At 39.4% G+C, this 26681-nt stretch overlaps 1 protein-coding gene across 12 annotated transcripts in view; it reads right to left on the bottom strand.

Annotated features, from left to right (window-relative positions):
• Positions 1–26681, bottom strand: part of BBX (BBX high mobility group box domain containing) — a 290697-nt gene that overhangs the window by 153608 nt on the left and 110408 nt on the right. For all 12 annotated transcript variants that reach the window (XM_066347885.1, XM_066347886.1, XM_066347888.1 and 9 more), the window contains one exon: positions 12345–12418. The gene's annotated coding sequence lies outside the window, so the exon portion shown is untranslated. The remainder of the gene's footprint in view (positions 1–12344; positions 12419–26681) is intronic.

The following is a 26681-nucleotide window of genomic DNA, read 5'->3' as shown; positions in this document are numbered from 1 at the left end:
TTCCCTTCCAATCCATCCCATCTATATGGTCTGCTTAAACATTTCTAATGGTTCATCTGTCTTTACAGGGGGAAAACGTAAACTCACCCTGACAATTACATATATCTCCCCTCCAAATGGCAGAGGCTTTACTCATCTTCTCAGACTTCTGTACATTCCCCCCTCCTCAGAATGAATGACATTTTTCTCTCCCTCCTTTCTCTACCTACTTAGAATTTGCCTTTGCTTTCTCTTATCATATCATAACCCTGACTGTGTCTAACGAATTGCACATAGTAAAAGCCTAGTAAATATTCACTAGTGAACAAATGGGGAATGGGGGAGGGGGGATGCACTCAGGGCAACACTAGAATCTAGGTAAACACAATAAATTAAAATCAATAAAAAAACCAAAAAGAAAAACCTTAGCAAAATGTTCCTTGTTACTAAAAAAATATATATATATTTACTAGTAAATAAATAGAACAGAAAGTAGATTACTTTATCTTTAAACGAAACATTTTCCAGAGAGTATTCTGCAGGAAGTTCAGGTCCTAAAAGGGACTACAACAGAGCTCAAGAAAGAGCACACCGTACAGGTGGGCAAGAATGGTTTAGAATTTCAGTATATTCTAGTAACTGGCGAGCCTATAAAATCCATGCTTGTTACGGTTAGAATTCATATATTCAGCCTGACCAGGCGGTGGCGCAGTGGATAGAGCATCAGACTGGGATGCAGAGGACCCAGGTTCGAGACCCTGAGGTCGCCAGCTTGAGCGTGGGCTCATCTGGTTTGAGCAAAAGCCTACCAGCTTGAACCCAAGGTCACTGTGTCCAACAAGGGGTTACTTGGTCTGCTGAAGGCCCACGGTCAAGGCACATATGAGAAAGCAATCAATGAACAACTAAGGTGTTGCAACATGCAATGAAAAACTAATGATTGATGCTTCTCATCTCTCTCCGTTCCTGTCTGTCTGTCCCTGTCTATCCCTCGCTCTGACTCACTCTCTGTCTCTGTAATAAATAAATAAATAAATTAATTAAAAATAAAGACTTAAAAAAATTCATATATTCAACTAGGAACGGGGCAAAATGTCAATAAAACCACAAACATGTAACAGATGCATGCTAACTTATAGAGCAGGTTTTAGAAGGAAACAAAGAATTGTCATAGGTGGTACTAACATTTTCAAAACAAATTTAGATATATTAATTATAAAGAGGTATTTAAAAGTGATCAATAAAAGTTACTGATACTGAGGACAAAAGACGAAGTTATAGTGCATGAAAGTTTTTAGAAAGTAAATACTTTCACAGAGGTAGCATTTTCTGCAAATGTAGAAAAATACTTTCTTCTCTTGGATCAATTAGTTGTGAACTATAAACTGCTACCCTAAAATAAGGGAAAATATGATTTTTCTAGTTTATGAATAAGCTAGCAGAGTTAGGTCCTAACTGAATTAACTTTAATTTTTTTTTAATTAAAGTGGTTGAGATCATCAATTTATAAAAATAGCTCTCATGCCTTAAAATTCATTCAGAATTCATAATGTAGGTTTCCCTGTTTTGTTAAAATAATGATAATCTTTGAAAAAAATTATGTTGATAACAAAAATTTTGTTATGCTTAAGCAATTTACTTGTTGTTTGGAGTGATAATTTTGTTAATACCAGTAGTATGAAGGAATAATATTCCTAAAATAATTATAATACACTGAATGATAGATGGCTTATCTCCTAATATTTTCATGTATTTGAACTTTGGGTTTTAATATACTTGCAAAAGTAATTGGGGAATGTATAATTAAAATCAAACTTCTATCACTTAGGGTTATGTAGAAAATATTTTAAGATATTTAATAACAAAAAGTAAATGTTATTATTTCCTAACGATTTAAAGAGATCCATCCTGGGTCCGATTCAACCTCTAATATAACAAAGATGTGCAATTTGAAGCCAAACGTTCTCCTTCTTGTGAGGAAGAGGGGAGACGGTAACGTGCTTCAAGTTCAATTTCATGGAATAGTTCAGGAGCAAAAACGTCAAATGTTTTTGCTCCTGAGGTGAGACGGTAACGTGCTTCAAGTTCAATTTCATGGAATAGTTCAGGAGCAAAAACGTCAAATGCCACTTTTGACCTACTGTTCTTTGTGAGGAAAAAAATACATTTCTTAATAGCCCTGCCACGTGAGGAGTTAGCATCGCACCCTCCAGCACTTTCCATCCTCACAACAATCCTACGTGGTTGGTGTTCATCCCATTGCACAATGAAGCTAAGGAACTTTCTCATGTCCCCTCCACAGTCAACAGCTGAGTGAGATTTAGTTTTATCTTGGCGCCATGTGTCTGAGATAAAGCCAGAGCTCAAAAGAAAAAGGTAATCCACTTAAATCTGTATTCTATCAATACAAGGAAATCTTTGAGTTTCTGCGTATCCTTATTAATCTCAAGGAAGCAATAGTGACCATTAGGTGATCTAGAGGCAAGAATAAGGGTGTTTATCAGCATGACAAGGTAGAAGTTCTAAAATATTTCTCCACAGACACATTATAAACTCTACTGTATAAAATATTTTAGTATTTTAACACTAAATATACTATTATTTAATACTGAATATGCTAAATCTATTAATATACTACTTTAATGTATAAAATAGAAATAATTGTGAAAAAATTCAATGACTTGGGTGATTAAGTAAAAACCTCATAAAAAGATACATAACTGGGGCACCTTTACCATTAATATGATATATTATAACAGCCTTGTTAGAAAGATTTATCTATGTTCTCTAAAATGTGAAACTCTCAGAGAATAATAAAGAAAGGCAACACACATCATTTCAACAGGAACAGCTAAACTTTCAAACCTGAAAATGATCGTTCCCTTTAAGTGTTCACTTCACCGAAGGAACAGAAAGCAAGCTTCATCATACGGCAGGGCTGACTGAATGCTATAGAAAGAAGTTTAGTATTGTAAAAGGATCGGCAGGGGCTGCTCATTTCAAACTTCTCTCTGTTTGTCTCATAGAATCCACCTATTTGATGACTTGCTAACTCTAGTAACGCTGAAAACATAGTAGATGTTTAGAAAGTATACTGAAGGTGTGGTTCAGTTTCATGTCCATGTTCATCCAGGTGGTGCCGGGATGGATGAACGGGCATACACTACGCTGCACACAAATACACCTCACATTTTGTATGTCTCACCATCTTTCTAATCCAGCAATTCTTCATTATATTATCATTGAACATGCTTAGGACAGGATTCATATAATCTATGGTAGCTTTTTATTGTTTAAGTTTTGTTTAGAAGTCAGATCCTCCTCATCTGGCTGGATCCCTCAAGAAACCTGTGCACTGCATGTGCCCATGGTAATGGTTTTAGTACCTTAAAACTAGCCCGACCTGTGGTGGTGCAGTAGATGAAGCATCGACCTAGATGCTGAGGTCGCCTATTCTAAACCTCGGGCTTGCCCGGTCAAAACACATACAAGAAGCAACTGCTATGAGCTGCTGCTTTTTGCTCCTTCCCCAACCCCCCCCCCCACCCGCTAAAAAAAAATCAGTAAAACATTACCTGAAGTACAATATTTCTGCTATGAAGAGACACCTGATAATAAATGGTCTATAGTAAACACTAAAGAACACTGAAATAATTACATAATTTGTTCACTTTTTCAAAAGAGTGATATAACCACAACAGACAGAACAATAGCAAATGAAACTAAGCAAGTTATAAAAGTCAACATAAAACCAAAACACAGCGTCGGCCTGGTGTGTGGAAGTCCCGGGTTCGATTCCTGGCCAGGGCACACAGGAGAAGTGCCCATCTGCTTCTCCACCCCTCCCCCTCTCCTTCCTCTCTGTCTCTTTCTTCCCCTCCCACAGCCAAGGTTCCATTGGAGCAAAAAGATGGCCTGGGCGCTGGGGATGGCTCCTTGGCCTCTGCCCCAGGCGCTAGAGTGGCTCTGGTCATGACAGAGCGACGCCCGGGATGGGCAGAGCATCGTCCCCTGGTGGGCATGCTGGGTGGATCCCAGTCGGGCACATGCGGGAGTCTGTCTGACTGCCTCCCCATTTCCAGCTTCAGAAAAATAAAAAATAAAAATAAAAAAACCCAAAACACAGTAGTCATATGCATCATCTTTATAGATCAATCTGAATACAGAAATACCCTCAAGATGCCCTGCTCCACTCTGCCAGAATAAGACACCTAAAAGTGTACTTGGGTCAACCTTTCCTGGTACACATGAACTGAATCCAAGTCATACAGCATCTCTCAGAGCCCAGCCTGAACCAGTTTTCTACCTTAAACCTCACAACCTTCAATATGCACTTCATTCACAGGGCTGTTGATGGGAGTGTCAGAGAAGCCCTTGGCAGAAGGATTATATGTCTCTACAAACCCTTGCTGACTCAGTGTACTCTACAGATGAGCCAATAGGTACCCAGATAATTTTTGCTGCTCACTGTAAGTTCTTTTTTTTTTTTTTTTTTTTTTTTTTTGAGGGGGGGGACGGGAAGGGAGAGAGATGAGAAGCATCAACTTGTAGTTGTGTCACTTTAGTTGTTCATTGATTGTTTCTCAAATGTGCCTTCACTGGGAGGCTCAAGTCGAGCCAGTGACCACTTGCTCAAGCTAGCAACCTTGGGTTTCAAGCCAGTGACCTTTCAGCTCAAGCCAGCAACTATGGGATCATGTTGATGATCCCACGCTCAAGCCGGCAACCCTGCACTCAAGGTGGTGAGCCTGCACTCAAGCTGGTGTTTTGAACCTGGGACGGTATCTCCCAGATCAATGCTCTATCCATTGTACAACCACCAGTCAGGCTATTTTATGTTCTTAAACCTGTTAACATTTATTGATTAAGGACTAACTGCAAACTTAAAGTCACAGAGAAACATTTATTTACTTGTGTTTTTATTTATTGATTTTAGTGAAGAGAGAGGAAGAGACAGAGAGAAAGATAGGAACACTAATCTCTTCCTGTATGAGCCCTGATTGTGGATCAAACAGGCAACCTTTGTGCTTTGCGATGATGCTCAAACCAACCGAGCTATCCGGCCAGGGAAGAGAGACATTTATTTTTTTTTAAGAACATTTCCTCTTCCTGAACTCAGACTGGGGGAAAGAAATGATTTCCAGGTAGACCAGGAGATGCTTATTAACACCCAGTTCAATGGAATACAGGATTAATGAAATGTAAATTCTTGTCAATACTAATTCACTAAATGTTTACTAAGCAACTTTCATATTCTAGACACTGTTTTTTGGTTTGGGGGACACAGCCACGAAGAAAATAGTCTCTAGTGTAAACCTAAGTCCCTCAGCTTCTCAAAGAGGTGATATGAAAAAACTATATCCATGCACTCATATATACAACACTGAACTGTGTATATACAGAATATCCAGTAAATGCAGTACATATTTTATACTAAAATGCTCAGAAATTTTCAGAGAGATGTCATGAGAAATTTTGTTCCATTATAATTATTTTTTTTCCACTGGGGAAACATACTCCTCTATAATAGATATCAGAGGGAATAGAGACTTCAATATAAAAATACTTAACTCATCCACTACCTTTCATAGTAGTGTTAAGGCATGAAGTGAAGTCATTGCTGAATTTACTTATACTGTTCTTAACTAGTAAATATTACAAGTGGCAGATTGATCCTACTATTAAAAAAAAACACTGCTGAAATGTATTGTATATACAGGGCTGTAGTTTGACTCATTCTTTCTATAGCTTTTGGGGGAAACTGAATTCAAGAATAGATGAAAAAATTAAGATACATTTCAACCAATTAAACTGACATCTACAAAACCAGATCACTGCTCAATCACTTATCCTTTAGTATATAAACACACAAGGTTAGATAGTATATAAACACACAAGGTTAGATGGTATATTTCACCAATCAAGTGTTTAAGGCACCAAAGGTTACTTCCTTTTGATTATATTTTTTGTTTTAGGCATCAAATCACCAAAAACTGAAATTATTCTAGTGATAGAGCACACACACTTTAAAAAAAATGTTCAAAGATAAAACTAAGTTGAGCCTACATCAATATCCAATAAGTAAACACACTATTTATCCAACACTTATCTCAAACATCCATCAACTGACTTACCCAATAGAAAAAGTATACAACTGCAAAATAAAAAGAAAGAAGTACTATACATTCAATGACTTGCACTTAGATTGAGAAATTCAAACAACCATTACCTGACATAAGAGTTACTACCCGAAAAAAAAAAGAGGGGGAAAGGAAATTTTTTTTTTTTAAAGAGGAAAGTAGAACAATAAACAGGTAGATGTAATGGATTTAGGACTCCTTGAATTCTCTGGCATTATTATTATTTTTGTGTGTGTGTGTAACAGAGAGAGAGAGAGAGGGAATAGACAGGGACAGATAAACAGGAAGGGAGAGAGATGAGAAGCATCAACTCTTCACTGCGGCAACTTAGATGTTCATTGATTGCTCTCTCATATGTGCCTTGACCAGGGCGCTACAACAGGCCGAGTGACCCCTTGCTCAAGCCAGTGACCTTGGGCTCAAGCTGGTGAGCTTTGCTCAAACCAGATGAGCCCACACTCAAGCTGGCGATCTCGGGGTCCGGAACCTGGGTCCTCCGCGCCCCAATCCTGACGCTCTATCCACTGTGCCAGCGCCTGGTCAGGTTCTGCTGGCATTATTTTAAATAGATAATCTTTTCTTTCTGTACCAGAAATCTTACGTATATACCATTCCCTGAATTCACAAAGTAAAAGAATACTATCTTGAAAAATATAAATTGATTTGATTCTAAGTAAGCAGAAATAGATACAAACCTTAAGCTGAGTAAATATCTTATTCCCAAACCTAATTTCCAAATACATTCTATTCTTAGATAACAACAACTACACATGGATATCAATTTGTACAATGATGTAATTCCCTCATTACACAAAACACTCTGATTTTCAAGTTGTTAGACTTGATGCCTTCACTTGCAAGAAACTCATTTTCAAGTACAATGACTTCAAAGTGAAAGAAATAGGAATTAATTTCAAATGTTTCCCATCTCAAAGATATAAAGAAATTTTTAGAATCTTAGATGACTATAATAAACCAGGTTTTCTTGTTTATATATTAAATAATATAGAATGTAGTTTTTTAGCTTTCACTTAACTCTTTGGTACAGAAACAATGACCTCTATTATGGATTGAGTTGGTTGCCCTTAAATTCATATGTTGAAGCCCCAAACCCCAATGTGTCTATAAGTAGGTTTACCTATAAGTAGGTAAAGGTTAATTAAGTAAGGTCTCTAGCATGAGGCAGTGGTGGGATTCAGCCAGTTCGCACCAAATCCACAGAACTGATACCTAATTTTTCGTTGAGTTCGGCAAACTGGTTGTTAAAATGGCACTTGTAATCAGGGTTCTCTCTAAGGTGGGTGCCTGGGCAGCTGCCCAATGTGGAAATCATAGATTTACATTCCTTACTCTTTTTTAACGTTCATCTGCACAACAGTGTACTTTAAGCGTCCATAGTAATGTTCATTCCTTCCATAGGTGAAAAAAATTGCAAGTGAGGACGCCAATCAAGAAGCAGTACGGAAATACTTTAAATAACAGTTTTATTGGTTTTTGTCAGTATTATTTAATATTCTTTCATTAGTATTTTAAAACTCTTTCTTATAACATAATCTAGTTTTCTGTGCCTCTTTTATTCTTATTTATTAAATGCATGAAATAATAAACTACCTTTTGGATATCACTTTTTTATACTTAAAATGGTCATTAGGACAGAGAACCAGTTGTTAAATTATTTGAATCCCACCACTGACTTTAGTTGTTCACTGATTGCTTCTCATACATGCCTTGACTGGGGAAGCTCCCACCGAGCCAGTGACCCCTCACTCAAGCCAGCGACCTTGAGCTCAAGCCAGTGACCGAGGGCTTCAATCCAGCAACCTTCAGGCTCAAGCCAGTGGCCATGGGATCACTCCGATGAGCCCATACTCACACCGGATGAGCCCACGCTCAAATCGGTGACCTTGGGGTTTCAAACCTGGGACCTCAGCTTTCCAGATTGATGCTCTACCCACTGGGCCACCACCGGTCAGGCAAATACATTTTCTTTTTTTTTTGTTTTTTTTGTTTTTTTTGTTTTTTTTGTTTTTTTTTTTCATTTTTCTGAAGCTGGAAACAGGGAGAGACAGTCAGACAGACTCCCGCATGCGCCCGACCGGGATCCACCCGGCACACCCACCAGGGGCGGTGCTCTGCCCCCCAGGGGGCGATGCTCTGCCCATCCTGGGCGTCGCCATATTGCGACCAGAGCCACTCTAGCGCCTGAGGCAGAGGCCACAGAGCCATGCCCAGCGCCCGGGCCATCTTTGCTCCAATGGAGCCTTGGCTGCGGGAGGGGAAGAGAGAGACAGAGAGGAAAGCGCGGCGGAGGGGTGGAGAAGCAAATGGGCGCTTCTCCTATGTGCCCTGGCCGGGAATCGAACCCGGGTCCTCCGCACGCTAGGCCGACGCTCTACCGCTGAGCCAACCTGCCAGGGCACAAATACATTTTCTTGAGTGCTTCCCATGTGCTAGTAGTCACTGCATCAGGCACTTGACATAATTAACCTCATTTAATTTTCACATTCTTACACTGTAGTGCTCGTTATCCTATATTAAAAGGAGAACATAAAATTTTAGAGAGGTTAAATGACTGCTCAAATTCCTCAATTAAAAAGTGCCATAACTAGGATTTCTGCTTTAATTTTTTCTGAAATCACATATGTCTAAGAATGTTCCTTTTTCCTAATCATAAGGAGCTATAAACTATCAAATAAAGCATTGTTTATATACTCCTAGATTTCTATACCATCTTTATCCACATGGGTCTGGAAGCATTGTTTTATAATACCTGTAGAACTAATCAAACCAACCTTGGCTGAGGCCTTTCATGTATGTAATAATTTCCTAGAGGAGTTAGGAGACAATAAACAATGTACAGTAAGTATGACCGCAGGTGGAATACCTGAGAAAACTCCTGGTATATAATTGTTAACCTCTCTACAGTGTCTAAATTCTCTTTCTCTATAATGATTCTTGACATTGATCTTAAGTGGAGGTGTTTGGATAGATTATCTGGTGAAATGATTACATTTCACAGGAAAAAGCAAAGCACCCGTTTTCTCATTCTCTTCCTATACCAAATTTGATTAACATCTGTCAAAGTTCTGTATTCTATTAAACACAGGCAAAAAATTATCATGAGTATCATTAGTTCCCTTCTCTCATTCTAGATGCAAACTACAGAGGGTCTGGCCTACAGTAATTTTCATTTGTTTTAAAACTACTTATAAAAACAATAATGGAAGTCTATTATGTATACCAGAAACCATCACTACATCATGGAAAATATCCTAATGTTCAAAACACCAAGAAACTCTTGATTGTATCAATTCCTCATTCCTTAAAACTTATCATAGATAGGATATCACAGAACATTGTGTTCCATGTAAACAAAAAAAGGATTCATGGTCAAATAGTTTTACATGTTAAACAGATACATTTACTAGGGAACTTTTTGGAAGCTAAATATACTATGTGTACTCTGTCTCTCTAAAAGAGCTATAAATGGGGTTATTTATATTATTAGATATTATAGTGAAAATATGCACTGTGCCTCCCTATCAGCCTTTCCCTACCCCACCCCTCTTAAACGTCTGCTCCTACCCCATGACATGAGACATACTATGGCCAAGGAAATACAAGGGGTGGTGGCATGTGCCACGTTCAAGCAGCAGTTTTACGAGCTGCCAGTCCACCACCGTTCCTTTGCCACAATCCTTGTACATTCCGGAGAGGCTGCTCCTTCAGCTTTGGTCCAGGAATGAAGAGGACATGAAACAGAGTCAGCAGGAACATAAATCCAAGTGAGAAACTTTTACTGCTGCGAACTCTAGAATTTGGGAACTCTTTGGGTTGTAAAACATAACTTTGCCTAAGCTGAATGATAACACCTATCTCTTAGATTTACAGGACTCTGGCAATCTTTTACCATGAAACACTTTCCAAGATTAGTTTCCTAAATTATCCCTGGTTTTGAATGTCAATTTTTCTATTTCTTAGTTACTACTGCATTTGAAATGAATATATATGCAAGCTAGAAGCATACAGTGTTAGTTACCTTTAATTGACCTTAAAGTTTATCAGCAATTTGAATTTTGTCAATTTCTGTTCTGAATCAATAAAAAATGTTTTATTGAAATAATCTGGCCTGACCTGTGGTGGCACAGTGGATAAAGCGATGACCTGGAACGCTGAGGTCACCGGTTCAAAACCCCAGGCTTGCCCGGTCAAGGCACATACGAGAAGCAACTATGAGTTGATGCTTCCTGCTCCCCTCCCCCTGTCTTTCTCTCTTTTACCTCTCTCTCTAAAAATAAATAAATAAAATCTTTAATTTTTATTTATTTAAATTTTATTTATTGATTTTTAGAAAGAGAAGTGAGAGAAAGAGAGAGAGAGAGAGAGAAAGAGGGAAGCATTAACTCATAGTAGTTGCTTCTCGTATGTGCCTTGACCGGGCAAGCCTGGGATTCAAACCAGTGACCTCAGCGTTCCAGGTCAATACTTTATCCACTGCACTGCCACAGGTCAGTCAATAAATAAAATCTTAAAAAATAATAATAATAATCTGAATAACATTCAGAAATCATAGATCAAATGGCTACTTAAAAGTCAAGACCATCATAATGTTGATTAAAGATTCAGTTTTCTGAACAGGTCAAGGAATGTTCTGCTTTACTTTTTATATATGTATTCATGTTTAGCAAATTCAGACTACTGGTAAAAACTGAATTTTCTTTAACTCTCACTCTTTTCAACTCCCTTATTTGACATTTCAGTATCAATATTCAAATATTCTATACTCTATTTTGCTGATCTAGTAAAACCATAATCAACTCTATGTTAACTGGCATTCCTAAATCCAGAATGTATTTTTCTGAGTTTTGCTTTAAAGGATAGTCCAGAAAGGAGGAAGAATGTAACTAAAATCCAATCTTTTCGTCGGTATTAAGATTTTGTTGGGTGTTAAAAATCCCAGTAAATATACTTTCCAGCTAAATTATATACACTGAGTGTACAGTCCTACACAATGATATTGAAAAGAATGGTTCTGAGGCCTTGTATTTATGCTCACATCATAAAAACAACATTCAGTCATATAGTTACTAAAACAAGAAGATCTAGAGAGATAGTCTAGACAGGTTTAAGAAACTAACAATAAAAATACTTAAAAACAGAAAAGATTGCCCTGCCAGTGGCTCAATGCATAGAGCATCAGACCAGCATGTGGATGTCCTGGGTTCATCTCTGGTCAGAGCATGTATAAGAAGTGACCATATGCTTCTTTTCCCCTCCCTGTCTCCTTTCTTTCTCTCTTCCCTCCCACAGCCAGCCAGTGGCTTAATTGGTTTGAGTGTCAGCCCCAGGCACTGAGAATAGCTTGGTTGATTCGAGCATTGGCCCAATGGGGGTTGCTGGGTGCATCCTGGTCAGGGTGCATGGGGAAATTTATCTCTCTATTGCCCCTCCTCTCTCTCTCTCACACACACAAAACAACAAAAAGAAAAACAAAACAAAACAAAAAACAGAAAAGATTTAAGATTAATTTTCAATTATTCAAATATTATATTATTGCTATATTTTAAACCATTAAAAACTTTGCTCTAAAGAAATAACTTCGAAAACATTTTATGTATAAGAGGACAGCTGTAGTATGTGTAAGTTGTAGTTTCATATGATTGTCACATGTATCTATTTTACAATCTCAAATTTTTATTCATCGTGTGGTTTTCATATTCAAAACAGTCTCAGGATATTGCTATACAGACCTCTATTATTTTTAAAAGGTAAAAAAGAATCCTCCACAGTGCTCTGATACTGATTCATTTTTTTCAATTAAAGCCTAAGGCAGTACAAAAAGTAGTTTCTGGGGAAGAGATCAATTTAATATTTAGTGATGTAACCTCTAGATATTTGGGTCTTGAATAAACTAATCTGACTTTTCACCAACAGCCCATTACTGTGGAGAAATAAATTAGAGACTTTGAAATAGTTAACATATAAATTCATGATTTTAAAGAAAAATTTAGCTAATTACTTGATGACGGAGATTAAAATGTCACTTTAAAAAACAATAAAATTGACAAGAAAAAAAAATACACAATTATGGTCACAGTTCCCTAATCAATAAGGAAGTTGAATACATCAGATAAGAAAGAGCTGAGATCAGCTCTGATGGCACTCAGTCCCTGATGCCTCCTTGCTTTGAGGAAAGTACAATGGCACCTGCAGTGCTGTTCTTACCGGTCAAGTCAAGACTTTCCATTGTGATTTCAATGGCTCATCGGAACTCCCAGCCTCCGTGATGCAGCAGGATTCTGTGAAAGGTCCACAGCAAAGCAGTTACAATGGTGCGCCTGGAAAGCCTTTCAAACAAGGCTAACACGTCCGTCCTTCACCACATAATCTCCCCCAAAATGAATTAACAGTCAAACAATCAAAATCAGACAAATTATGAAAAATCCCTGTGTTAACACTATTTAGAAAATAGTGAACTCAAGTGTTTTTTCAACTTTAACAGAAAAGATAGTTATTAAAATTACTATGTGGGAATTCTGAGATAAAAGTTACATAGACAAAGAATTACAGGTAATCGCTTCTCATTTTTTTTTTTTTTTTTTTGACTAAAATCAAGTGTAGAATTACTGGCAAATCCTCTGGAAAAAAAACCATGATGTTATACTGGCATCTTCACTATTATTTTAAATGACTGGTCCAACCCAACCAGATAAACTGTGGTTCAGATATTAATATAATTAATCTTTTAAATGTTTTAAAGATAATGAGTGGAATAAGATAGTTTTTTTTAAAAAACAAAACAAAACGGGGAAACAGAGAAATGCATACACAGAGGAAAGTTGGTAATAAAAATTACTTTCTAGCTATAAGTGATGCAGTAAATATAAGAGGATCAAAATTAGTAAAAGGGTAGCCACACAAATTAAATGGACCATTTTATATTATACTGCAAATATAAACATCTACCTAAACTGTATCATTTATAAGAATTAAGTTATTTCAGTTTCCATGTGAGACATTCCTTTAGGTTCTAGGGTGCGTCAATGATGCTCAATTCACACTCATCTAAGAGACAATTTCCTGTCCCTCCTGCAGGTTATGACAATATATTTCTTTATCATCAGGTACACTATAACACACTCTAGAAATCAGGCATCACTTACCAGACTACAGCTTTATCAAAACTGTTAGTAATGCTATGGCTTGGCTCAAGTTTTTTTTTTCCCTATTCAGTCACTATGCTATGGGAGAACTGGCCCTTATACATTAAATATCAACAATGTGTAGCGATTGGCTTCTGGTCAAGATGGCAGCATAGGCCAATGTGGCACTCGCATCCTCCCACAGCCACATCAGGATTACAAGTAAACTACAGAACAACCATCATTTAGAACCACCTGAAATGCAGCTGAAAATAAGTCCTACCGCTAAGGATATAAGGAAGAAGCCACACAGAGACTGACAGGAGGGACAGATAAACATTGGGGAGGACACCTCAGCAAAGTGTGGGGCCCCAACCCCACACCAGGCTGCCCGGCCCCGGGTCCCAGCAGCAGGAAGAGAAGTCCCATCACTTCTGTCTGTAAACATCAGCAGGGATTGAGACTGAGGGAGACGGGGCCTGCCGGAGTCCCAGGCAGTTCCTTCTAAAGTGCCCGCACACGGACTGACTCAAGACTCACTCCCTCAAGCTCCAGCGCTGGGGCAGCGGCTCTAAAAGCACCAGGGACACACCAGAAGGAACGAAGGTGTCTGGCACTGGACTGAGAGCTAAGGGCAGCTTCCTCCCAGAAAGAAGTGCCTCAAAAGACCGGGATTTCTTTCCTGAGTCCTCCCCTCACAGAGCCAGCAGGCAGGTACCGTATCTGAGTCTCAGTCAACTTGGCTCTAACTGTTCACCACCTTGGTCATTCCCTGAGTCCACGCCAGCTATTTTTAGTAGCTTTTCCATACAAAGAGCCTGTCTTGGCTCATGCTTCAGACTTTCCTAAAATCTCTCAGACCAGCATCATCTGGCCTCTGTGTACCCTGTACCTATCGCTAAGTACCTCTTACAAACACTAGTGACAGCCAAACTTGGTTTGTAGTTGGGCCTCTCCTGGGCACCTCCAAGTCCAACACAAGTAGCAGCCATCTGCAGACTGCTCTGTAGCTCATGGGCAGGGCACAGGTGGCAGCAGACCTTGATACGCACCTCTCAGAAGGCCTCAGAGCCAGCACAGCCAGTGGACAACTTCGGACCCTATTGATGCACTGCCCAGCCACTTCCACAAGGAACACACTCACGGGACAAACTCGGTGGACACCAGAACCCTACTAAAGTATGTCCTGCTCCATGGGGTGGGCCCCTGCACCGTTGATCGTCCATGGTGGGTGGTTGCAGCCAGTCCCTGCAACCAAAAGGCTGGGGGATATCCCTCCTATTGGCGTGCCAACAGCAATCAAAGCTCAATGACAACGGGAGGGTGTACACCATCCACGGGGTGGGAGGTGGTGGCGCCTGGAGGCTCAGCTTGGGTGAATGGGGATGCTGTGCCACTGGACCCTGCAGGACACATATGCTACATCAGGCCACACTACCAAGCCCAGGGGACACAGCAGCTCTATAATACATAGAGACAAACTCGGGGGGGGGGCTGCCAAAATGAGGAGACAAAGAAGTATATTCCAAATGAAGAACAGAACAAAAGCCAGAAGAAAAACTAAACAAAATGGAGACCAGCAATCTACTCGATGCAGAGTGCAAAACACTGGGTATAAGGACACTCAGTGAACTTAGGGGAAGAGTAGATGAACTCAGTGAGGACTTCAAGAAAGAGATAGGAAACATAAAAATGGAGATAGAAAACATAAAAAAAGAACCAGTCAGAAAGGAAAGATACACTAACTGAAATGAAGAATTTACAGGGAAGCAACTGTAGAGTAGATGAAGCTGAGAATCAAATCAGTGACTATAAAAAGCAAAAAACACCCAATTAGAACAATAACAACAACATAAAAAAAATTTCAAAAAAAAATGAGGATAGTATTAGGAGCCTCTGGGACAACTTCAAGTGTTCCAACACTGAAATCATGGAAGTGCTGAAAGGAGATGAGAGCGAGCAAGAAACTGAAACCCTATTAGAAAAAATAATGACAGAAACTCCCCTAACCTGGTGAAGGTAATAAACATACACGTCCAGGAAGCATAGAGAGTCCCAAACAAGATCAACTCAAAAAGGCCCACATCAAAACACATCGTAATTTAAATGCAAAAGTTTAAAGACAGAGAATCTTAAAAGCAGCAAGAGAAACCCAGTGAGTTACCTACAAGGGAGCTCCAAGCAGAGTGTCAGATGATTCCTCAACAGAAATTCTGCAGGCCAGAAGCGAGTGGCATGAAATAGTCAAAGTGTTAAAAAGCAAGGACCTACAGCCAAGATTACTCTACCCAGCAAAGCTATCATTTAGAATCCAAGGACAGATAAAGAGCTTCTCAGACAAGATAAAGCTAAAGGAGTTCACCACCATCAAACCAACATTACAAGAAATGTTAAAGGGTCTTCTTTAAGAAGAAGAAGGGAAAAAATATGAACAATAAAACGGCAATAAATTAATATTGATCAACAACTGAATCTAAAAAAAAAACCCCAAAATAAATGAACAAGCAAAACAGACATATACTGTTATTAAAATATTTAATAGTTATTAAAATATTAGTGACTATATTCCCTATCTGTACTTTACATCCCTGTGTCCGATTGGTACAATTTATCTAATAAAATATTAAATGGTCTCAGGTAGCTTCATTAAGATACTACTCATTCATTCATATTTTTTAAAACAAAGGTATGAATGAAAGAATAAATTCAAATCTTTAAAGCTAACTCTGAAGGACTCATAAATTATCTAAAAACGTTCAAATTAAATGACTTTACTAAGGAAACATGTAAAAGTCTATTTTTAATTATCATGAAATAGGCAACTAAAATTAAAAATGCTGCTGTAAGAAGCTATGTACACTGTCATATATTCATTTGCATAATTTTTCTTCATATAAATCCATAAAAACCAGTAAAGGGAAGAATCATTAAAATAAATATTAAAAAATAGATGAATAAATATTGTGAAGTAGAAATTGACTATAAAAATTATCAGGTAAATAAATTGGTATAAACTAAAAATTCAATATAATTAATACTGTCAAAATTAGGAAAAGAAGTTCTACCATAATTTTGACAGTATGGGTCTAATTCTTATTTTGGTTTAAAGACTAGTTTAATTTTTAGTCTAAGAAGTGAATACAAAAAAAAAAAAAAAAGAAGTGAATACATGTTGTCTGAAAAATGGCACATGCTAATAGATCCTATATACTGAGCCTTTTTTAGGATCAAAAATATACTCTTATAATCTTCAGATACATTTATAGATTATTTGTTTCTACAAGCAGAAGTTGGCTCAAATGGTCCCCTCAAATGGACTATAACTATACTTTACTTTGATTACTGTTCAATAATTTATCACCTGTGATGAGTGGAGAGGGAGAGAAAAGAGGTTGCCTAGGAGGTGACCAGTATGGGTTTTAAAACTCTTAGGGTAACAAGGAAATTGTTTTGGACCTCACTGACTAGGAGAGAGAAGCCAGAGAGTCAGCCACAGAGCAAAGGTGATTTCAAGGCTACAGACCCTCGTTGAGACAGACTCCCTTGGCTACCCAAACTTAGAGACTCCAGATTTTACCTGGTTTTTACAAACGCCCACATGAGTAGCTTCAGAACCGTGTTTCAACATAGCTATTCCACAATTTAAGTTACAAGTACTCCATGAAGTATTTTGACTTGATGGAAATGAATGGCTGTGAGACATGTCAGGAGGCAGGTGGCAATGCCTAAAGTGTGAACACAACCCTGTAAAGTAGGGATTCGAACATGTCCTTAGACTAAAGCCAGCTCAGATTCTCACCTGAGCCAACTCACGCTTCTCTGTGTTCTCTGGGTCCCGCGTTGGCTCCCTCTCAACCTCCACTCTCACCCACACAGGGCCTTGGCTTCCTGACTCCCTAGGGCTCAGTTCCCACTGCCTCGTTAAGAACATGTTTCTTTCCCTTACGAAACACCGATCTCCCACCCATGGTTCTGTGTCCCACAGGAGGCACACCTCGCTAAGACTGATCTGGCCCAGTGTAGCATTCCTTCGGAAAAACTTCATCATGGCAGGTGGGACAGCTTTTCATTACATATCTATTATTTGCCTTTTACCACAAATAGGTTTTTCAGGTGCTTTATCTTAAAGATCTGAACTAAGCAATCACCGAAATATTCCAAAGCAACTGGCTTTCTGTCACGGCTTACACAGTGCCCTTTGGGGTGCTATATTTTGAAAAGCTAATTAGACTAAAAAAGGTGAGGTGCCACTTCTTACACTGAGGCAGACTCCCAATTAGTGTTAATGTCCAGTATAACATTAAAGTCACATCATGGAAAACTCCCCTCTGTGCCAACATTGCATGTTTTGCACCCTGATGTCACAACTACCAAGTCAGTGCAGAAGGACCTCCAGGAACCCACGTTGCCCACTTATAGGGAGGAATATTAAAGTCCCCATGAATGACTGCTTTTCCGATGTTTCCATCAATTCTCTGGGTAATAGATTAGGCTTTAACTAACTCATTTTCATACATAACCCTAATTTAATCGAGCTCAATAAAATTCATTCTGGACTGCAATTATTTGCTACGGAACAATTACATTCATATAAAAGAAAATTGCTGGTCATGATACATGGCCTGGTGCGGATGCCTCTTCATTTATGAAACCAGAAACAACGAAAATAACCAAACTGCTAGAAAAAGGGAAATAATTTTTTTCCCTCATCCTCCTGAAAATAGAATACTCATGCTTTTACAACTGAATAAAACAAAATGGAGCACCCAAGAAAGCAAATTTTAAAATTATTACTTTCAATACAGGCTTATGCTTTGAAAGAGGTTGCATTTTTAATCTAAGAGTCAGCGTGACCTCTGAGAGCCAAAACAAGGCCAGGTCACAAATAACAGTCTTAATACCCAATTTTTCACTAAATCTTTCGCTAGCTGCCTCCATTTTCCTGACAATTATGTGTTCCAATCTCCACTTTACAATGCAGGTTTTCCTAAGAGTTTTTCTATCTTCTTAAAGAAATGAAAACTACTTCTTTACTTGAACACAATTCCTATTTTCCTCAATTCACTCTTTTATAGACCACATGTTTACAGATAAAACTTTAACATACCATATTTGCAGTCAAAAAAATTCTCATTACTTAACTAAAGCCTTCCTTGTCCTGTGTATATAAGGTCCCCCCCCCCCACTCTAGGTACACGCTAATATTCCTTCAATCTCCTCAATAGCATCATCGGGTTAATTACACAATCATATATATAGTACTAAAAATGTATGCCAGCTGTCATGCAATTTTGGCCAATGGATTCCATGCCTCAGGTCACTGTGATCCACCACAGGCCAGAGAACATTTTTCCGAGAAATGATATGCTGATAGTCTAACCTCGGGTCAGATCATTTTCTGAAATAAAATATCTTCATATAGATAAAGATAACTGCAGGGATATATATGTGCATATATACACACATATATACAGACATATATACACACATACACTTAAACACACATACACACATATACATATACATTAAATATATGTATATACATATAGATTACGTGTGTGTATGTATATATGCCTTTTTTTTTCCCCCAACGTTAGAAGCGGGGAGGCAGGCAGACAGACTCACGCATGCGCCCGACCAGGATCCACCCGCATGCCCACTGGGGGGCAATGCTCTGCCCATCTGGGGCATTGCTTCATTGTGGCCAGAGCCATTTTAGCACCTGAGGCAGAGGCCATGGAGCTGGCCTCAGAGCCTGGGCCAACTTTGCTCCAATAGAGCCTTAGCTGTGGGAGGGGAAGACAGAGAAAGAGAGGAAGGAGAGGAGGAAGGGTGGAGAAGTAGATGGGTGCTTCTCCTGTATGCCCTGGCCGGGAATCAAACCTGGGACTGCCTGACCAGGTGGTGGCGCAGTGGATAGAGCGTTGGACTGAGATGTGGAAGGACCCAGGTTCGAGACCCCGAGGTTGCCAGCTTGAGCGCGGGCTCATCTGGTTTGTGCAAAAAGCTCACCAGCTTGGACCCAGGGTCGCTGGCTCCAGCAAGGGGTTACTCAGTCTGCTGAAGGCCCGCGGTTAAGGCACATATGAGAAAGCAATCAATAAACAACTAAGAAGTCACAACGCGCAACGAAAAACTAATGATTGATGCTTCTCATCTCTCTGTTCCTGTCTGTCTATCCCTCTCTCTGACTCTCTCTGTCCCTGTAAAAAAAAAAAAAAAAAAACAAACAAACAAAAAAAAAACCTGGGACTTCCACACGCCAGGCCGACATTCTACTGCTGAGCCAACCGGCCAGGGCCTGTATATATGCTTTTTACAAGTGTTATCTTTATCCATACTTTATAAGACAGTGACAATAGAAAGTAGGAATAAAAACAACAGTTGTTAAAATCACTCACCCTGCTTGTCTTTATAGTTAAAGCTTAAGTCGTAGCTATTTCACAGCCATTTTTGGCTAAGCACTAATCTTTCACAGAAATGACAAGTCTCAGCTCTACAGAGAATGAAAATCTCTTAAAAGAATATGCAAATCTGAAGTACGGCTTTATTACCTTCCCTCCCCACCCCTTTGCATTTCCTCACAATCCAGAGCCTTTCAGTTAAGAAACCTTAAACAAAGTACTAAAAAGCAAAACAAGTCTTAAGAGTTCCCTAGATAGATATCCAAGAGTAAACCAAAGCAACGACTGAGTCATTCCAGATTTGTCCATCTGTTTGGACTTCCCAGTGAGGTGCTAGAAAACACTAGCAGGCAGAGAGACAACTCCAGCATTCACTGTATGGCACGGACCTCTTATATTACTTAGTATTAACCAATCAGAAAAGTATGCTTGAAAAACTGCCTATCCCCTATCTATATGCCAACAGCACAGAGATGACAACAACATAACGTTTATGGTTTGAAAAACCACTAACAACCTACTATGTATTAACACTGCAAAAGGTATTTACAAGAGTTGCTGTTTTCTGGAAGCTGATGATTTACTTGAGTAATCACATATACATACACACACACACAAAAGTTACTTAACAATAAACAAATGTATAATGTCAAAATGGTAAGCAAAGAGTGTTTGTAAAAGTCAGAATGCACAAGGGACTGCTCATGCAGGACATGAACAAAACTGGAAGCTGAAGCACTGGTGACAAGTGGGACGGGAGGGAGGACGGGAGGGTGTCACGGGCACGAGCGCAGGATCAGCCGGGCTTTACCACTGGAAAGCACGCTGCAATGGACGAAACGCAGATCTGGTGAAGTGCAAAGTTCATATCAAAAAATGGGATATGAAATGTGGATGAATGAAAAAGTAATGCAATGTGCTCTTTTTTTTCTCTCTCTCTCTCCATGGTCTCATAAACAGCAGAATACAGGTAACAGCACGGTGTTCCGCAAAGCATACTGATCTTAGGGCCCCGCCTCCATCCCCCATTTTCTCCCGTCCACCTGTGTGCCAATTCCCGAGGCTCTCTGAGCCTCCATTCCACATCTGGAAAATTAGGATAACAACCCCTACATCTCTAAAGGTTACTGTAAATTATTAGAAGGTATTTTAAATACAGAAGGCTTGCCATACAGTAAGTGCTGAATAAACGTTAACTCTCTCACGGAGTTAGAGCTGAGTGACAGGGAAGCATTTAATCAAGGCGCGCTGTCGACACGCTGAAGTCTGCCTTGAACAGTCACAGCGTTTCTAAGTAAAGTGCTAGTTTCAGTGGTGTTCCACTGCAGATTTTGTTTTAGTTTAGTAGTTTTAACATGTTTAATTCGGACAGTCTGAGAAGCATTTCCTACTCCTACCAATTTCCAGGTAGCTAATTGGATGATATGGGTATTATATTATAATGCTCATTTGCCATAAGATTGTTGATTCAGGGACCATGGTGCAACCATGCATTTCTCCAGTTTCCGTAAGTAGAGGTGGGAAATGAGGAGGCATTAGGCCAGTCAGGTGGCTTAGCAGGGAGGCTCTGAATGCCTCTTTTATACTTCTGTTAACTGTATAAATGTGCCTTTGACCTTCTCAGTCAGGGGAAATTGCACATTTAAGGCAGAAGGAGTTTCACTTCCAGAAAGAGTATAAAAACATGCTTGCCAGCAGCTACATCCGGAATACCAACAAGAAACCGCCAGGTACTTCAGGCAGATTCATTAGTTCCATCAAGCCACAGAGCGCTGAGCTGGAAAATAGAAGGTCGGGATCATCCAGCGCTGGGGGTATCTCGCCGTTGGGGAACCTGGGTTAGCCCGAGTAAACTGTGGCCTACACACTTTAGGGGTTAGCCTGTCTCATCAGAGAGGGGTTCTGCTAATGAAACCCCAAACCCATTGGAGGAACCCCAACTCCATCTTTTGTGTGTGTGTGTGTGTGTGTGTGTGTGTGTGTATTTTTTCTGAAGCTGGAAATGGGGAGGCAGTCAGACAGACTCCCGCATGCGCCCAACCGAGATCCACCCGGCACGCCCACCAGGGGGCGATGCTCTGCCCATCTGGGGCGTCGCTCTGTTGCATCCAGAGCCATTCTCAGCGCCCAGGCCAACTTTGCTCCAATGGAGCCTTGGCTGTGGGAGGGGAAGAGAGAGACAGAGAGGAAGGAGAGGTGGAGAAGCAGATGGGCGCCTCTCCTGTGTGCCCTGGACGGGAATCGAACCCGGGACTTCCACACGCCAGGCCAACACTCTACCACTGAGCCAACCGGCCAGGGCCCTCAGCTCCATCTTGTGCTTTGAGGTAAGAAAGGGCTCCTTTCGCTGCTTGCACATCAGCAATAATTTACAACATACAGAAAATCTCTCTCACTAAAACAATTTAGTCCAAAGTCATTTGATTAAAAAAAGGAAGTCAAACATCAGCCATTTACATAATTTTAAATGGAAAACATTCTTTCTAAGAAGTAAAGGACACTAGTCTTTCCCTTTTTTCCTTTAATCGAGTTACACGGGTATGACTTAAATATAAACATAAATGTAATTTAACTTTTTGTAATGTTATTTAAAAACACACTTGCATTAAAAATTGTATTGTGCTAGGTAAAAAAACAACAACAACCCTGCATTATCTAGAGAGACTTCCTGTCCCTCTCAGGTGTGCTCAAAGTATTTCTAGTAAATATCATAGCAGCAAAAAGAGTTCTGCTCCAGGCACGTTGACTGCAAGAATACCCATCTGAAGACACACAGGCGTCTGCCCAAAAGTGATCCACAGGAAGTGTCAATACGCACTTCCTTTTGCAGTTATTTAGTATTCACAGAGCAGATATTCCTGGGAAAAATAATACCATAAATAATAACTAGCTATTTTAAATAGAAAGATCCAAGAAACTTTCCTTGGAGGGAAACAGGAAGGTCCAATCCCAACATTTCTATAGCTGTAACTGAGACAGACCCGAAGTGATCGGACAAAAGCTTAGTTTGTGACCTAGTTTACTCCACACTGCTGCCCCCGAGGATTCAATGATATTTCTGAAATATGCCCTTCAATCATGGAATCACAGAATTTTGAAGGCAGATGAGAACTAGAGGTCACTCAGTTCAACCCTTCTACCATACTGCAATCTAGTCAATATGAAGTTTCATATAATGAATTTAGGGGAAACTTCAAGAGATAGTCTAAGATACAGACGTGAACAGACTTGAAATTCAAGTCGATTTCTGTACAGTAAAATCTGCAATACAATTTAAAATCATTGTTGACAAAATAATTCTAATTAATTAGGGTTCCCTTTTAGGGAACTCCAGTCCCATTCCCTTTCCTCGCTCCAAAACAACCATTTTAGTGTGTTTACTGAGTATTTTGAATGTACACTGATTTTATTTTGACCTGAGAATGGTACATCAGATAAAGCTAAAGGAGAGGAAAGATGCTAATTTAAAGGGAAATCTCTTTTAAAGTTCCAATATAAGAACTCAAATAATACTTCCCTTCCATTTATTTTCTGGTCTATGTTTTTTATTCTCAAAACAAAATGCAGTCAAGAGATTCAGCTCTGCCCATCCCAGCTTCACCACCACTTTGAACTGGAGTTACCTCTTACTTAAAAAAAAAAAAAAAAAAAAGAGGAGTTGATAATGCTAATGTAAACCTGACGATACCCAACATGCCATATGACATCCTTCAGAGACTACCAAGCAGCTGCAAACCATCTAGATTTCATTGTATAAGGTTCCAAGGAACACCACAGGCTCTGTCCCATGAACACTCCATGTCTCAGCAAAGATTCTCAACAAACAGAACTGTTTGCTCATGTGCGACATGAACACCTAAAATTCGAAGAAAAGCACTATAACACTGATCCTAAGCAAAAACTGAAGCTAGGGTTAAGCCTCCTCAAACTTCCTTCACAAGCCTTCTCCCTTCCCCCCAAACTCTTCACCCCACTACGGGAACCAGCCTGTTTCACTCACTCTCCTCCACATTAAACCCTGCTTTTAAATAAATGACTGAGAATGTTTACAATACTACCTGATGAGGAAAACTGGCATGCTAACAGGTTATCATGTCTAAGAAGAAAATCTCCAACTATGGAGCAGTAAGAGTAAGTAACATGAAAGCACGCCCACAGATTTCTAAGTTCCATCATCTTTATCTGTTTTTATCACTGAAAGCTAACACCTGTCCTCTAAACTTAGCGGTATCAATTGCAATGACTAAAAGTCTGAAAGCAGAGCACAAGGGATGCCTACCTCAACTGAAAGTATGTAAAATGACATGGCAATGTGAGTCAGCAGAATGAAGTACTGTATGCAAAAAGAAATCAGACTTAGTAGAATTAAGCTGTCCCAAAAAGGCGCTGTTTGAGTCAGGTAAGATCAGAAAGAAATCAAAGTGCCTCTACACCAGATCACTGAAAGACTGTTGACAGGCGCTCAGCAACCCTCTTGGGGGCAGAATGGTTAAAGGAAATAAAAAAGTTACTCTGGAAAAGAAGTGCTATTTTCACAGCCTTTTGGTGTCTTCTGAGCAAGAAGAATCAAATAAAATTTTATATGGTGTTTTCAAGTTGAAAACTGTAATCAATGAACAGATGTTTCTAGGAGGTAGTCTAGGGTGTTCAGGAAAAGGAAATATTTTCTAACTATCAGATCTGTCCAAAACTGAAGTGAGTTCCTTGGACATTTCTCCCTCAATGAAGATGTTCAAGCAAAAACATCAGAAGTTACGTTACAGAGATTCATACAGGACATCAAGAGCTCTTAGCCTTAGGTATAAGGTCCAAATAATTCAAGATTCTCTAGCTTTACTAAACCAAAGCAAATGAGAGTTGGAAGCCATGAAGCTTGGAATCTATTATGACCAGCAGTCACGGTGCCCAGCAACTGTCCCCTTGCTCCAAGTGTCAAACGTGCTAGTGCAGTAAGAAATCAAAGGAAATCTACTAAGCTTATGCTCCTACTGTGACACTGAACTGAAACTGGATGAAGACAAAAATTCAAAACAAATAGTATTATTATCTATTTTCATAGAACTGTTTTTGAAATCTGAAACACTCTAGGGACAGTGAATCAACACTATAAAGAATTATCACAGTAATGACATTAAGCTCCCCCCCCCCCATTTTACATATTGAGAAGAAAGAGCCACAATAGCTAGTTATATTCATCAACTTCACAAATAAGAAAAAAAAAGTCTCTAAAATAAAAACTATCAGATGGGTAAATCATTCAACCACAAGACTTCTCTATGTGCGTTTTTTAAATCATTATTTTACGAACATCTCAAGGACTGGGCTACTAATTGTAAGACAGCCAAGGATTTGTGAGATACTCACATTTGACTAGGGATTTTATTTTCTGATTTGTATCTTAAAGACTTGGATCTACATTTTTATTTCATTACCTTATATAATTTGCATTTTTCAGCATAGTTTTAGCTGAACCTGCAGGGTAGTAAATGCACCCTGGAATTGAAGATCAAGAGACTAATATCTTGGCAGGATTAACATACCTTATAATTGACTTCCTGTGGGATTTCACTATTGTGCCCCCCCCCCCCCATCATAGGACACTCCAGGAAAAATTCCACTGTGCAGATAACAAGTCTGATACCTGCCTGGTGAGGTCTTTCGGTTCTCTGAAGGTCATCCCAAACATCTGACATAAAAGCAAAAAAACAAACTCCCACAACTCTAACTTTACAAATCCTATTTCCTCAATAAAAATGAACTTCAAATAAAATGCAGGTCGATACACCTAGAAACTTGCAAAAACTGACAATCACTGCTAGATGAGTAGAAACAAACCTTTCTAATGCTCCACGAAAGGTTCCTCCTAGGATCTGATTGAAACATGTTAGCCAGCTCCTGATTACCAGTGCTAATTAATGGAAGGCAACGACACTGAGTAGTCTGAAAACCATTTTCAGTTCATTTTGGAAAAATTTTAAGTTTTTAAATACCTAAAATTGTATAGAACTACTATTGATGTTTCTTTCTTGTGGTTAAAAGTAAAATAAATTTTACATTTCTTAGGTACAACCTAAGAAAGGTAGCAACCATAGAGAATTCAAAGGGTCTGGGGGCTAAGGAAAACGGACATGAGACTGAAATGTCCCCAGGCTGCGTGGATAATCCGCAAATAGCAAAAAGAATCTATGAACTGATAATATATATTCAAGAGACCCCTACTAAAAAAGACAATGTCTTTAAAAACAAAACAGGACCCCAAAATATGTCTTAAGTTATTAGCTTTTCCTTTGCAGTTTTTTTAAGCTAATTCCAAGCAAGGAGAATGGTTTTAGCTCAAGTGTGCAAGAGTAAGACAAACTGTGTGTTAAACACAGTGCTTCATTCAAGTTTATAGATACCTAAACCAGGAGATTTATTTGAAACTTTTTTTTCCCTAACACTTCCCCTTCTCATGCTGAATAGACATTCTATGTTATTTTCCCCCTTTCTTTTAATCTAAATATCTTCCCTGTTTTCATCTAAATGAAGAACTATCGTCACTGCCTGCCTGGGGGGTAACTTGTGAGGGAGATGTGATTAGGCAACAGTCAGATGTGCTAAGTTCCACGCAGGAGGAGCTCAAAATGAGCCCCAGGGATTTAGAGGCCAGGGCAGAGTGCCCTGTGGTATTGCCCCACCGTGGTGGGGACCTGTGTGTCCTGGTGGTTAGGGGGTGATGACGTAGCTAAACAGTTGCTTCTAGTCGTCAGAGATCCAGATTGTGTTGTTGTTGTTTTTCTACATGGAATGAACCAGGAAAAGTTGAACAGACAGCAGAGTCGGTGAGTCATCCAAAGGCACACAGGTTAAACCTATTGTTGACAGATGTCGTGCAGGCTCCTCATCAAAGCACGGGGAGAACAGGGGCTCACGGGCTGAAGTCCCAGGGACCCGGGGAGCCTGCCTTTCAACAGTTCCAGCACTGTGAGAAGAGTCAGGAAAGAAGCAGGAGGCATCATCACTCTTCCCTATGACTG

Source organism: Saccopteryx leptura, chromosome 8, assembly GCF_036850995.1.
Source record: "Saccopteryx leptura isolate mSacLep1 chromosome 8, mSacLep1_pri_phased_curated, whole genome shotgun sequence".
NCBI lineage: Eukaryota > Metazoa > Chordata > Mammalia > Chiroptera > Emballonuridae > Saccopteryx > Saccopteryx leptura.
The sequence above is the reverse complement of the archived record's forward strand: the minus strand, read 5'-3'. Positions and strand labels throughout refer to the sequence as shown.